The sequence below is a fragment of the Dasypus novemcinctus genome, chromosome 7 (genome assembly GCF_030445035.2).
Source record: "Dasypus novemcinctus isolate mDasNov1 chromosome 7, mDasNov1.1.hap2, whole genome shotgun sequence".
Lineage (NCBI taxonomy): Eukaryota > Metazoa > Chordata > Mammalia > Cingulata > Dasypodidae > Dasypus > Dasypus novemcinctus.
In genome coordinates, this window is record NC_080679.1 from 27,591,647 (window position 1) to 27,607,009 (window position 15,363).

Below are 15,363 nucleotides of genomic sequence, written 5' to 3' on the forward strand. Positions count from 1 at the left end.
TGGGCCAGCTTGCCCTCACCAGGAGGCCCTAAGGCATTGAACCTGGACCTCCTATATGGTAGGTGGGAGCCCAATTGGTTGAGCCATGTCCATTCCCCACAGGAGGCCTTTTAAAGAGAAAGTTATGGGGAGGAGACAAAAGCTGTATGTTAATGGAACCAGAAGAGAAAGGAGAGGACATGGCTGTGTAACAGGAAATCCAAGGAACCCAAGGATTGCCAGTCAGCTATAATGCTACTGACCCATGGAGGAAGCAAGGCTTCCAGCTTCTGAAACCATAAACCAGGTAATTCCTGTGGTTAAGCCAACCCAATCCATGGTATTTGTCATAGCAACTGAGAATCTAAGACACTAGCCAAGACTAACCTCTAGGAAAAGGTGAATAGAAGCCTTCCAGCCTTGAGCTGGGGGTTGCATACCTGAGAGCTCTGTTCAATATCACCCACTCACCACTTTTTTGGAAAGAGGTGCAAGAGTGGGCTGTGAAGGTTATTTTTCTAATTGGAGACTATATAAGTCAGTCAAAGGGGTGCTGATGCAAAATACCAGAAATCAGTTGGCTTTTATAAAAGATATTTATTTGGGGTAGAAGCTTACAGTTAGCAGGCCAAAAGCAAAGTTCCCTCACCAAAGTCTATTGCCTCGTGTTAGAGCAAGATGGCAGCTGACATCTTCAAGGGTCCTGCCTTCCTCTTCCTCTTAAGGCTCCTTGGTCCCAGCTTCTTCCAATATCATCTGTAGGCTGGGATAAGTCTCCTCTCTTTCCTGGCACTCGCTCCTCTCTGGGTTCAGCTGCTCTGTTCTCTCCACCAGGTCAGCTGTAGATTATCAGGCTCTCTCTCTTCCCGGGGCCTCTGCCATGTCTATGGAGCCAACTCTTTTCCTCTATGTTCTTCTTCTGTGTGTTTACTTCTCAGGGCTCCAGCATCCAAAACTCCACTTTCTTCTCTGCCTTGTCGTTTTCTCTGAGAGTCCTACTGACGTGGTCCAATCAAAGCCCTAATCATAATTTAATCAAATAAAAGCAGAGACATCTAAAAATAATACAATCTAATAAGCCCAGAGGAACAGACCAGTTTATAAACATAATCCAGAATCTATTTTTGGAATTCATGAACAATGCCAAACTGCTACAGAGGCATAAGAGGTAGTCCTTCATTTATTCATTGATTGATTCATCCAAACACTGATTAAGCCCCTACTGTGTGCTGAACTTTAGGAATAAAAAAATGAATTAGAAATATATATATAGATATATATTTAAATAATAAAATGAATTAGACTCAGACTTTTTTCTCAAAGACCTGACACCCTAACAAAACAGGCAGGCATTGCCAGATTAGGGGGTGGGGCTATTCACAGATACCCCAAGGTAATGTGGCTGGGAATCTAACTCAGCTTGGGAAGGGTTTCTTGAAGCGGGTAGACTTCATGTTGGAGTCTAGAAGATAAATAGGAGTTAGTTGGTAGGGGCGGGGTGGGGGGCAGGAAAGGGGAGAGAAATAAATTAAAAAAAAAAAAAAAAGGAGTTCGTTGGGTTGGGAAGGGCTTTCCAGATACTCGGAATGGCATAAGCAAAGGAGGTATAAAGAGCTTGGGGGAACCACTGGTGGTTTGGTGTGGCTGGGGTATTCAAGCCTAAGACTGGAGATGGTGTGAAATGAAGCTGGAGCAGTAGGAAGAGGCCAGATCATGGAACAACTTTTAAGTCCTACTAAGAATCTTGGACTTATCATGTCAAAATAATGGTGCATCACTGAATATAGTAAGAGCAGAAGAGTAACGTGGGGGAAATAGCATTTCAGGCAGATCAAAATGTGGAGAGAGTCTGAAGGGGACCAGGAAGGGGCAGAAAGCCAGTTAGATAACTTTGGCCATGTCCACAGAGAGAGGACAAGAGCATGATCTTGAGTTGTAGAGGAAGTATGAAGAGGAAAGTTTCAAGAAAACTTTAGCACATCTCTCCTTGGAATAAGGAGGTTATACTGTAAGCATAAACACAGCTTCCGATTACTTAACTGCTTCTATGTGCCAGACACTGTGTCAAGAACTTCTTAGACATTATTGAAAATTTTAATATCAAACTAGGTTGGTGAAGGGCCCAGGATGAGTAAAGACCTGGAGGTCCTGGGAGCCCACGTAAGGTTTAAGTAACTTAGATATGCTCTGCAGGTGCCAATGCAGTTGAGCCAAGCCTGGGGGGAGGGGAACGGAATGGATTAGGGGATGGAGCAGAGTGTAAATGCGAAAGCACAGGTCCCAACGATTAGTCAAGAGAGGAATTATATGGAAGACTTTGTGGGAGTCCAAAGTGCAGATGAGGATTTGCAAGCTCTAATGTCTCTATGTACCAAAAAGGTAACATGAATAATGTAAAGAGGCAGAGGAACAGACAACCAGGGGTGGTGGGGACAGTGGCAAAGGGAGGGCCCATGTGCCATCTAAAGCATCAGGTGACTGTGGCCTTGCAGGAATGAGGGTCCGATGTTGCCAAATTGCCCAACTTTCAAAGTGAAGCCAGCTCTCTAGACTTTGACGTGAATTCTTCCAATTTGTAAATGTTGGTGAAAGGCTTGAAATTTTAAAAAAGAAAAGAAAAGAGAAAACATTGTACAGAGCATGCCCAACATGCCTCAGGTGGAGGTGAGTTTCGGGTTGGTAATAAGAATCCTCTGGTATAGACCAGCTCTTCAAGCAGTAGAGTTGGACAAAGGAACGAGAGAAACAAAGTGGCGCTGACCAGAGCAATCAGGACAAAAGGGGGATGTTGGCTGGCCATAGACAAAGGGCCATTCGGACAGGGAGAGAAGGATGGTAATGCCTTCTTCCCGCCAAGTGAAGGGATCTGCAGGAACATCCCTTCCTGGGGTGAGCATAATGTGGCAAGGAGTGAACAGAGGTGGACAGATACGAGAGCACATTTTCGGCATTTGGGATGCAGAGGCAGGCGGGCGCACGTCCAGCACTTTAAAGCCGGCTCTGAGTGGGCCAGACCTCCGGCTGGAGTTAGGCCCCCTGCCCCGCATCTGTTTCTTCCGGCCCCTTCTGCTGCCCTTGCTGAGTCCTGTTTTAGTTCCTGTTTTGTGACTCTGGTTTCATGACCCTTCCCAACCCCAACTTGATCCCTTCTCAGCAGACCCCAGTAGCTGCCCTTGGCTTGCCTCTCCAGCGCCATCCTGGCCTCCTGGATGGTCCCCAGTGTCACAGGCTACTGCTGACGCAGCCACCCCAAGTTTCCTCTTGCTGTGTTTCAAGATACAGGGTGGGAATGGAAAGACGCCTCCCTGGAAAGGAAAGAACGTTAAGATCAATAATTGCCATAACGTCACACAAAGAGTGGGAACAGAAACTACGTACTCAGAGATCCCCAGAAAGTGGGTCAGTGGACAGTGATCAGGGTGGTTTATCCAGCTCAAATCAGGAAGAACCTAAGAATACTATCAGCTGACGCCTACACCGCTCACTGTGTGCCAGGCACCCCTGGGCACTTCCCTTGGGGAAGTCATAAAATTCTCACCATGAAGTAGAGGTTTCTATCCCCATTTTACAGGTCAGTCAACTGAGACATAGCAAATTTAAGTCACTTGCCTTAAGGCATTTATCCTGTTTTCTGGCACTAAAACAGTGCTTAAATTACCTGGGGTGAAGGGCCATCTTTCCCCCTCTTCCTTACAGACACTTTAATAAAATACATTAATAACATGAATTACTAGAAAAATGATCCCATGCTTGGATGGTGCAATAATGCCCAATTGCTCTAAAAGCTTCGGAATGCTTACTGCTCCTTTCTATCCTTACGTCATCCGGGGGCAGTTACAAAGGCTGTACGGAGCAGGACAGGTCCGCGGGCCACGCGGGCCTGGGGCAGGGACACGCTGCTGAGCTGCCTCCCTGTCCACTTGTGCGCGCCTGGAGGATGTAAAGTCCTGAGTTGGGTGCCGAAAACACTCACTCGTCTGGATTCCAAGGGCTGAGCTGGGTAACCGCTACTGCTCATCCCAGCAGCAAGGATTCGTGAGAGACTCTCCGTGTTTCTGCTTTGGGTGATTTAGGAGAGGTCCCCTGGATTGTGTTAGTTTGTTCCTAAGGTCCCCTCCAAAAACCAAGCTGCTAGGACGCTGCCTCCTTTTTCAACACCCCGGCTCCGCAGAGACGACTGCAGGGCCAGCTGTTTTTGTTCACGCCTGCATTAATAAAAGTAGTGAATGCAACAAGAGCCACCCTTTTCTTTCCTTTGTCAGGTCCTGAAGGGGGCAGGGCGGGAGCAGGAGAGCCTGCAGACACCGGAGACGTGCCAGACGTGTGACAGGAAGGGCTCGGCGAAACGGGGAGCTGTGAGTGAGGAAGGCAGGTGGGCGGATGGCTGCGCGAGGGGCGGGAGGGCAGGAGGAGGGCTGAGTGGCAAAGGCAGACAGACATACAGAACCAATTACCCCAGGCAATGAGGGGGTGGGGTGCACCTGAGAATTAAAAAGACACCTGGCCTGGTTTCTGGAACCAAGGGGATTAAGAGCTGTCGAGGAAAGGGGCAGATAGAGCAGGGATGGAGGGAGATGGGAGGACACATGGAATTACTTAGACATCTGGGCCCTTGGTGATGAGGGAGCGAATATTTCTCATCTACGCCTTTTATTCAGAGACTTTAATCAAGAAAGTTGGTCGCAGAGGTGACCTTAGGCTCCCGGGACAAAAAGAGGAGGTAGTATTATCTTACCGGTTAAATTTGTATCTCAGATAAATAACAACTCTTTTTATACAACAAATTCAATATATAACATTTATTCGGTTTTATCTGATATTCAACTTTAACTGGGTGCTGTGTACTTTACTTGTTAAGTCTGGCACCCTACAGCCAGGTGGAGCCAGGATGACGGGAAGGGGGGGTAGGGGGGGAGGTTGTCCAGAGGGAGCAGGGGCCCCAGAGGAGACACAGCTGCTGCAGGAGGCAGGGCTGAAGACAGCAGAATGGCTGCTCCCCTCCTCCTGCCAGCCCATTAGTCAAAGCTAGTCAGAAGCCAGAGGGCGAAGGGGCCCCAAATTAGGGGCAGGGAAGGAGCTCAGAGCAAGCATGCAGGCCTTTCAAATGGCCCAATGACCACAGTTTTCTTTTATCTGCAGGCTCAGTCTTGTTGCACTACCGAGGCCTTCCTCTCACCATCCTCCACCCATGAGCCAGCGAACAAGAAAGCCTCGGGGAGAATCTTCCGTTTACCAAGCTCTGAGCTAGGAATCCAGGAGGAGTGCTGCAGTTAGGGAGTATGGGGTCAGCTTCCTGTCCTGCAGTGGGATGCCCAATGTGCATTCCTTCATTCAAATCTACCTTGAGACTGGCCCCGTCCATGGCTCTGAAAATACAGTAGTAAATAAAGCAGACACACTCCACCTTCTCAAGGTACTGGATTTAGTCTGTTGGAAAGATAAAGAAGACATTGAAAGTTAACTGAAATACAAGATGTAAATGGCAAATGCGAAGTAAAGACTGGCAGCACCCGATGAATAGGTCTAATACGAATAGTGTGGATATAGCGTGCCCAGCCTGGTGCTAGTGTTGGGGCGGGGGGAGGAGTGGGCAGCAGAACAGAATTACATACGTGCCCCCTTCTCCAGGAGCTGTTGATGTCTCTCACAAGAATGCCCAGAAGGCAACCGCAAATATTTGTACACCCGTCTTGGCTTCTCATGATGGCGCAGGGAGAGCCTTGGTGGGAAGAGAACAGAGGGAGTTGTCCAGTGGCCTTGGGTTCCTGCCAGAGGCTCCCTCCAGCAGCGGATCCCGGGGCCTCGGGTTCTCACCTGGGAGAGGAGGGACTGGTCTTCATCATCTCTGACTGCTCTGATCGCTCTTGTTGTGGGATGGACACTGCTGGCTGATTACCCCCTTCAGCCCACGAGAAGGAGCAGGAGCAGCCTCTGGTCAACTGTAATCCCTGCAGACAGAGCTCAAATCTATGAGTGAGCGCTTAGTGGTCCCTTTGCACAGGAGAAGCTGAAAATCAGAGCGTGGCTCAGCTTCGGGCTGCCAGAGGTTTGAATCCTGGCTCTGCCACTCAGCAGCTTGAGAGAAATGATGTAAGCTCTCACGCAGTGTGTCTGCTTCTTCATTTGTAAATGAGAATAATAACAGTACCTCACAGATTTGTAAGACTGAGTAAAAGAGTGCATGCAAAGGATTTAGAAATGTGCCTATCAGCTATCATGATTTCTTATTATGAATTATTCTTAACCACCTTTCATAGACTTAGAAACCACAATAAGTTCACTCTCAACTGCCTGTCTTCAGCCCTTTGCTGTTCAGTACACGGGTTATGAGCCAGTATTGGGTTGTGAAACCAGTTTACTAGGTAGAGGGGAACATAGAGAGAAGAGACTACACTAGTGCCTTCCCAATAGTGAGGGTAAGTATTGTTCTGTGAACCTTGGTTCTCAATTGTGGATGTGTGTGTGGTGTACTATGTTACAGAGGAAAAAACATTTCTTCCTGTGGGTCAGGGTCAAAAATGTTAAACACTGCTTGGGTAAATCGCCATTCCCCATAATTCTACTCCTCATGCTTTTCAACACCTTTGTTCCATCCAGCCTCGAACAAACACCGCTTCCTCTTCTCCTCGCACACAACCTCTTGCCTCCCCTCCCCCCCTTTTCTGAATTAGAGCTACTCGACCTTTCCCTCCTTCCGGGACCCACTTTGTGGTTCCCTCCCCACCGTGGGATACTGGGGGAGTTGGCCACTGTCTGCAGGTGCTGGGCTGGGAGGCAGCCTGGGGAGCTTTGGCATTTTACGATCAGAGCATGGAGGAGAAAGTGAAGGGAGAAGGCTTTGGAGTTAAGTGAGGAAAGGGAATAAAATGAGGGATGGGGGTCAGCTCTTCCTGAGAGGTGACAGGAGTTAAGCTGCAAGGAGGACATAAAGGAGAGAAGGCACTGGAAAGTATACCTGGAAGGCGAGTCCTTGAAACAGGAGTCAGAGTGTTCAAGGACAAGTTTAGTGAGAAGTGGCGTGGGGTGGGTAAGGAAAGCCTGGGAAAGGCTCAAAGCGGCATCTTGGGGTGGGCAGAGGCTCAGCCTCCCCAAGCTAGACCAAAGTCTGGAGAAGATGTTTCCCTGGAGGCCTGGAAACCATCTCTCGCCGTGCGTGGAACTTGGGGCAGCGCTGCGAATAAATGGCTCGGGTTGCTCCGGGTTAAGCCGACTTAGCCGCAGTCATCCTCGGTTTAGCCGGCCAGCCCCTGCGGCTTTGTTCGTTCCAGCTTTAGCTCCGGTGTCTGAGGCATGCCCGCTTTGCATGATAAAGGCTGAAGCCTGGACTGGGCCGCCGCAGATGTTTGGAGCCCTTCTCAAGGGACAGCCCCCGCCCTCTGTCCCTCTTCTCCCACACAGCGTTTCCATCAGGTTGAGAGCGGAGAAAACGAACAGACCTTTCTCAGCTTAGCCTTGCTCCCTGCACCGAAACTTCAAGGCAAAAGGGAAACAGTCTGTATCCTCCTGAATGTCATCCTTGGAAGTATTTTAGTGGCTTAACATTAGAGTCCTGGGTTGGGCTTAGGTTGTATTTGGGCGCCAATTTCCATCCTTTGCCTCAGTTCCCTCCAGAGGGCAGATCTGGGGGTCACATCCCCTTGGGTCATTTCAGCACCCAAACCACTTCCATTTTTAGATTCTGTTTCCTCCTCTGCACAAACTGGGGTCCTACTGAACAACCTCTAGCACCCATTCTAGACCAACAATGCTATAGCAGGTGTTGCAGTGTCCAGGCTGGTAAAGCAAATGAGCAAAGCTTGCCAGGTACAACGAGAGTGGTGGGGACTGGGCAAACTGGGGATGTCTCACCCTGTCTCAAGAGCAGCATCTACTCCACTCCGGTTACTGGAGAAGCTGCAAATCTGCGACTTAATGTGAAATCTCCAGATTTTTAAATGCTGGCACAGAATTTTTTAAAAAAATATCTCCACCATCACGCAGATCAAGCAAGAACATTGGGGAGCCTGACTCAGCCTGTAGGATACCAATTTACTGCCTCATCTAAGTGGTTCTCAAATCTGAGCCGGGCATGCCTGTGCACCTGAGGGCTTGTGAAAACACAGCCTGTAGGGCCCCACCACCAGATTCCATAGTTGTGGGGTGAGACCTGACCCAGGGGCCATGCTTTGGAATCACGGAATACCACCCGAGCTCGTGCAATTTCTTCCAAGATGCCAAAGCACCTTCTCCTGAGGTGTTATTAAATTTCTAAGCCCCTAATTTAACGACAACTACGATGATGACAGCTAACTACGTGCTGTAAGTATTTAACAGGCATTGGGGCCTTTAATCTCCAGAAAGGTCCCATGAGGAAAGCACTATTATTAGCCCCTGATTACAGATGAAAATAGGGAATAGATGGGGGATTTGAAGCCAGGCAGACAGACAGCAGAGCCTGCCCTCCCACCTGAAGGGATTCCCAGCCATCTTACATGCTCCTTCACATATTCAGATCCCCCAGATACATTTTATGAATACATCTTAAGTCAAAACAAACTGTGTGTTAGTCATCATCCATTCACTCAGTGAATGCTTGAGCTTATGTTCCAGGGCCTGCTATAAAGAGGAGCATGGCAAACAAGGAAAAAGGATGGGGTGGTAGAAGAGGAGGATAAGGCTAGCTTAAGATAGAGCAGTCAGGGACCGCCTCTCTGAGGAGATGAGATTTCAGCAGAGACCAAATGAGGTGAGGAGTTGAGCCAAGAGGAAGTCTGTCCAGGGTAGCAGCATTTTAGATAAAAGAGAACAAACAAGTACTGATGTGCGCTATGGGTGGGAGGCTCTTTGTCTCTTAAGAGATAACCTAAACTGCCTATGACTTGTGGGTGTGGGATGATAAGAAGCTGCAGTCCTGCGCTTGGTGACTATGGCAACGACTCTAGTCCCAGGAAACAGTTTATCAATGCAAACTCTATAGACTTTGAATATTCAGGAAAAAGGCAAACCAAGATAAGTTAAAAGCTTATCTAGAATGTATGAAGTCCATGCTAAAAGCTTATTTAAGATGTGGAAGATATATATGCTAATTCAAGCGTATTGAGAACTGAAACAAAAAGACCATTTAACCTTTCCTCTCTGTATAAAAGAAACTCCCGAAAATCTTGTTCTGGCTCAGGTTTGCAACAAGAAGCTCCCGAATCTGGCTGGTCATCAATAAACCATTTTTCCTTCTCAAAATCATTCCTGAGTCCTGGCTTTTCTCTACGCAAATAATTGAACCTCTCTCAAATTCTACAACAGTACAAAGACCCCATGTGGCAAAGAAGTGTATTAGTCAGGGTTCTTTAGGGAAACAGCCTCGACAGGCGATATCTGTAAATATAAATGATGAGGTTTTATAAAACCATTTCACATGACCGTGGGGATGCACAAGTCCAAATTCTGTAGGGCAGGCCACAAGCTGGGAAATCCAGTGAAGGTTTTTGATGAATTCCCCAGGAGAAGCTGGCTGAAATAGAGATGGAAATTCTCTCTCCAGACTGCTGAAATCATCACTTCTTGTAAGGCCTTCAACTGATTGGATGAGTCATCTCTCATTGCTGAAGGCAATCTTCTCGGTGGATTATAGATGTAATCAGCCATGGAGGTAGTCAATTTGCTGATGATTTAAGTCCGTGAAATGTCCTCACAGTAACCATCGGGCCAGTGTTTGCTCGACCAAACACCTGGGCGCAGTTACCTGGCCACGTTGGCACAGGAACCTAGCACTCACAAGAGTGTGGTATGGAGAAGAGAGCAGAGCAGAGTGCTACTTGAGGAGGTTAGAGAACCTGGGCAGGTCTCTTAGCAGCCACGCTGAGGAGGAAATCTGCATTTTTTCCCAATTATAATGGGAAGTCACGGGAAGGCGTTGGGCAAGGGAGTTACCAGCTCTGATGAGGTTAAGGTCAAGCTCCCTCTGGTTGCAGAGTGAAGACCAAACTGCAGGGAGGTGAGAGTGGAAGAAAACGCGGGAGGCATCTAAAGAATAAGATGGCAAGAGATGCCTGACAGATAAGATGTTGTCACCTGTCTTAGGCCATCGGTGGGGGGGGGGGGGGGGGTGTGTGGAGGTGGGGCAGGAAAATGGGGAGAGAAGAAAGAGGAGAGGTGAAAGAAGTGATTTCCAGATGCAAAAAAATTAAAACTATCTGAAAAATCAGGGTGTGAGAAATTTCTGCTTCCTTGGTGGATGACCCAGGAAGACATAGGAAGAGAGAGCAGTCACTTTCTAAGGATACACAGCAAGTTAGACTACCAGCAACCCGGGTGTCCTGACTCCCAGCCTTGCCACACACACCTTCCCTTGCTGGGAAGAAGAGGTGACTCTCCCTGTGAAATCAGCATCCAGAAAGATGGGTCCGAGACCCAAACTTCTCTTCTATTAAGCCTATCTGTGACTTAAACTTTCCCCCTTCAGAAGAGATGGAAATATTTGAAAACTGGATCGTAGTGATGGCTGCACAACTAGAAATTTATTAGTCATTGAACTGTTCGCTTACTAGGGGTAAACATAATGGTACGGAACTTTGCCTCAATAAAATTGTTTTAAAAAGAAAAACATCTTTGTTGCAAGGAAACAAAAAGAAAACAGGAAAATATTTCCCCAACCATGGATTCATCCTTTGAACCTTAAGCCTTCAAGAGTTTTTAGATCACTAAATAGCCTGCAGCACTTAAAAAGTGTCCAACTAATGGAATAGCATGTAACCATGAAAATTCATACATTCCAAGAACACTTGAAAGCATAGGAAAATAAACATTCCCTGTCTAAATGCAAGGTTGTTTCTTTTTCTTTCCTAAAAAAGCAAGATGTAAAACTATGTATAAAGAGAAATGTTAACTTTGTTGTGTGTGTGTTAAGTGTCTGTGGAGAGAAAGAGCGAGTTAGGAGCTAGAAAAGACAGACATTAATTTTGAGTGCTGGAATTAGATTTCATTTTATTTCTGTTGTGTTTTTTTTTCCCTCCAAATTTTCTACAATGAATGTTAATGGTAAAGAATTCCCCAAGAAGCATGAGGGTACAAAAAAATAAAATAAAATAAAATAAAAAATTGAACAAAGGGAAAAAAGGAGCAGAAAATAGATCATATGCACTTTTGATTACCATGTAGATTATCTGTCTGTACAGATCAGGAGTGGCAGAGACAAAAAGGCAGAGTAGAAGGAAACAAAAATGTTAACAATGGAAACAAGGGCGATTTCAACATTTTTCTCTTTACTTATCTATAGTTTCTCATTTTCTACCACAAACATGTATTATTGGCCTAATGAAATGCTAATTTTATTTTAAGGAGAAGCATAAAATCTTATAAATCATTGGCACTATCATGTTACAGATTACTTTCTCCTTTTTCATGGACTATTTCATTCTTGTTTTTCCACTGTGAAGATTTAATTTAGTTCAAAAATTCCACAACTATTTATGGAATGCTTATTATGTGCCAAACACTGACCTAGGCACAGCCAGAAGTAGAAAGATTAATGGGGCACGACTGGGTCTCCTTCCTTGAGTAACTCACCCATCCAGTTGGCGAGATAGATTCTGACACAAAGGATCAGACCTCTGCCTGGTGTGGGCTGTAGGTACAGAGATGGAAGAGGAAGGCATCAGGGGAGATCTGTTTATCGGTCAGCAAAAATGCCTTCTAAAGGAAACCTTATACTGCAAACACTTCTCACAAGAGAAATCCCACTTGCCAAGGCTAAATTTCTGATGGCCTTAGCTATGTAAGGAAGTGGGACTTTTTTTTTTTAAAGGAGCTAATAGTTATTGAGCAGCTACTCCATGCTGGGCTTTGCACTTTACGCTCACTGAGTCATTACAAGTGCCCAAAGAGATTTTGAACCTAACCATAAGGGGAAAGGGTAGAGGGTGATCCCTGGTTCAAAACCCCTGGATTCCAATCCCAGTTCTACTACTCTGTAGTTACACACCTCCTGCAAGTTACCTAACACCTCTCTACCTCAGTTTCTTCATCCATAAAATGGGAATAATAACAGTGCAGACGTCCTGGGGTTATGGCAAGGATTAAACCCATTACCAGACACTCAGAACAGTCCCTGACATGCAGTAGGTGCTCTGAGATTTTATTTTATACCTATAACCCACTAGAGAAATATTCATGCTACTTTGTATTTCTTTTTTTCATGCGATGTTTCCATTTCTTTTTCTCAAAGAGTTGATTTATGACAATGATTCAGCAAACAGTTCTGATCACCTGCTATGTACCCAATACTATCCCATAGGCTGGGAAAGCAATGGCTGGCCATGGCCCCTCCCTGGAGCCGCTTTCAGGTTAGTGTGGGAGAGAAATACAAACATAGAGATCAAAACTGGCCTGGTAATTAGTAACAGTGATTGCATGAAATGTTCTGAAGTCCCAGGAAACATTTCTTTCTCTCTAATAGTAAAAATGTGGTTCCCATTATCATGTTTACAATATTTGCTTGGGAAGGAATGAAGGAAATTATCGCTCCCTGGAAGTCTGGCATGTGCCAGGCACAATGGGGTTGCCCATACCAGCAGAAGACTCACCCCATGCCAGGCACTGTGCTCACAGATCATAGAGCTCTGCATTATCTCCTTGAATCCTATGAAGCAAGAACAATTATCATCCTCATGTGACACATAGGCCAATAAAGGTCCTTAGCTCAGAGGTCAAATAATTATCCCCAGGCTATTTCACTAGGCAACTGTAAAGTCAGGATTCAAACTCAAGTCTCAACCACGATGCTGTATCGCCTCCCAGTGAGTATATTCTATATGTCACCTAACTTAATTCTCACAGTAACTCTTTGAGGTAGATGCCAGCACGCCCATTTTTACACATGAGGAAACTGACATTCAGGTTATTAAATTATTTTCTCAAGGTCAGTGTGAATAAGCAGGAGACAGTTCTGGCTACCTCTGAGCTAGATACTAGGACAGTCCCCCGTTTCCTTTGTGTGGAGTAAAGTTGAATTTTCACCCTGGCCTGCAAGAAAGCACCCTGGTTTAAATGTAGATGTGAATTTTAATCCTGACTCTGCCACTTGTTAGCACAGCAACTTGGACAAGTCACATGACTTTGTTGCCTTTATCTGTAGAAAGGTAATTTGGGGCTTGCAGTTTCCCAGAGGAAGAGTTCCCAAATTCCCAGAGACTGTCACATACAATAGGCTGAGACCAGGTGCTGCTTGAATAAATCTTGGGTGGATTTATTTGCTCAAGGAGTAAAGAGGAAGAAGACTCCAACAAAGATAATCACCCACATAGCTGTGTGCCAGCCACTTCTGATGGGAGATACAGAGGGGAACGTGCAGGGCTGACTTACACTTTCTTTCATCATTGTCAACATCAGCAAACATACCTGGAATGCCCATGTATCTGGTGCTAGGGTTAGACACAGTCCCTACTCATTGGAGATATAAGGCACAAACAGAAAGAAACAGCAAAGTAAGGAACCATAGACCAAGAAAACGAGGCCCATGGGGTTTTAGAAAAAGAAGCAGAGGTGGGAGAAAATGGGAAGACTTTGTAAATGGGAATAAAACGACCCTTGATGGTGATGTGAAGAATGATTAAATAAGCAGAGAGGAAAAGAAATGAGAGCATCATGGACTGAGGGAATTGAGGGAGGCAAGAATGGACATGAGATATGGTCAAGCTAAATGGTAGACCAGTTGTCTGCAATAGAGGAGTTGAAAGATAGATAAACTGGGAAATTAGGTACATGTCAGGCATGAAGGATTTGGAACGCAAGACTAGGAAAATGGTTTTTATCTTTTGAGCAGAAGGGAACTATCAAAGACTTCAGCAGAATAGTGTAACCATAATGGGCGTATTGGTCAGCCAAAGGGGTGCTGATGCAAAGTACCCGAAATCTATTGGCTTTTATAAAGGGTATTTATTTGGAGTAGAAGCTTACAAGAACATTACAAGGCCCTAAAGAGTCCAACTCAAGGTATCATAAGAGGAACTTTCTCACCCAAAGTCTGTTGCCACACTTTGATGCAAGATGGTGGGTGACATCTCTAAAGCTTCAGCCTGCCTTCTTCCTCTAAAGGCTCTGTGGTCCAAGCATCTTCTGCTCTCAGCTGTAGGCTGGCATAAAGGCTCATCTCTGTCCCCAGGGCTCATTTCTTTCCAGGCTCAGCTGCTCTATTCTCTTCACAAGGCCAGCTGCAGACTCTCTGGCTCATCTGTCTTCCTGGAGCATTTGCCATGTCTAATGAGCTGTCTTCTTCCTCCATGTTCTTCTCTGTGTATCTACTTCTGTGTGAGAGTCTGTTTTATCAGTCCAAGGGCACTGGGACTCAATGCTGAGTCATATTCTAATGATGTGGTTGAATCAAAGCCCTAATTTTTTAAAAAAATTTTTATTTTTTAAAGATTCTTAGATTACATAAATGTTACATTAAAAATGTAGGGAATTCCCATATGCCCCATTCCCTACCCCTCCCACAGCATTCTTCATTAATGTGGTATATTTGTTACAATTGATGAACACATATTGGAGCATTGCCACTGTGTGTATTATAGTTTACATTATAATTTAAGCTCTCTCCCTCACAATTTTGTAAGTTATGACAAGATATATAATGGTCTATAATTTTATTGTAATGTCATTCAGGACAATTCCGATGTGCCAAAAATGCCCCCATATTACACCTATTTGTCCCCTCTCCCTCCCCTCAGAAACTCTGGTGGCCACTGCCTCCACGTCAATGATAAAAGTTGTTCCATTGCTAGAATAACAAAAAGTCTATAGTTGAATAATAGTAAGTCTACTCTAGTCCATCATTCATTCCCCAATTCTGAGGATTCTGGGATGGTGATGTTCACTCTGCCTCTAATTGAGAGGGTGCTTGGATCCTATAAGACAGATGGATGGGACTAGCCTGCTTGCAGTTATTGACTCTTTCTGTTCCTTCAGATGGTCATTATCCATTATCATTTCCTCGTTAGTTGTCCTGTGTGAGTCCAGTGAACTGGAGACTAGGTGTTGCAACTCTGTTGATAGCAGGGGCCAACTGGCACATGGAAAGTCCAAATATTTAAGTCTCCTTGACTTAAACTTATCAACAATAGAAGGGACAGAAGAGCCATGTGTAGGGAAACCAAAACTGATTCCAACTCTGTCACGCTGGGGAGCATAAATTCCAAAGTAAGGCTCACTGGCAGGGCACCAAACTCCTGAGCTGTCAGCCCTGCCTATAGTGTCTGGATGTGTCCAGAGCCTTCAGGAGCTCTGTTATTTGAGGCAGTATTTACTGCTTCAATGAGGCCGTCAATGAGGTCCTGTTGAGACATGCATAAGCATAACCTCTAGAAAGACCTCCCAACTCACTTTGAAGTGTCTTAGTCATATAAACTCATTTAT

The 15,363-nt window shown here is 45.6% G+C and overlaps 1 long non-coding RNA gene across 1 annotated transcript in view; it reads left to right on the top strand.

The window, feature by feature from the left end:
- The window catches only part of LOC101444504 (uncharacterized), a 27,896-nt gene extending 18,701 nt beyond the window's left edge, over positions 1–9,195 (top strand). The window contains exons 3-4 of the long non-coding RNA XR_188634.5: positions 4,242–4,334; positions 5,119–9,195. This is a non-coding gene — a long non-coding RNA (uncharacterized lncRNA). The remainder of the gene's footprint in view (positions 1–4,241; positions 4,335–5,118) is intronic.
- Positions 9,196–15,363: the final 6,168 nt, after the last annotated feature.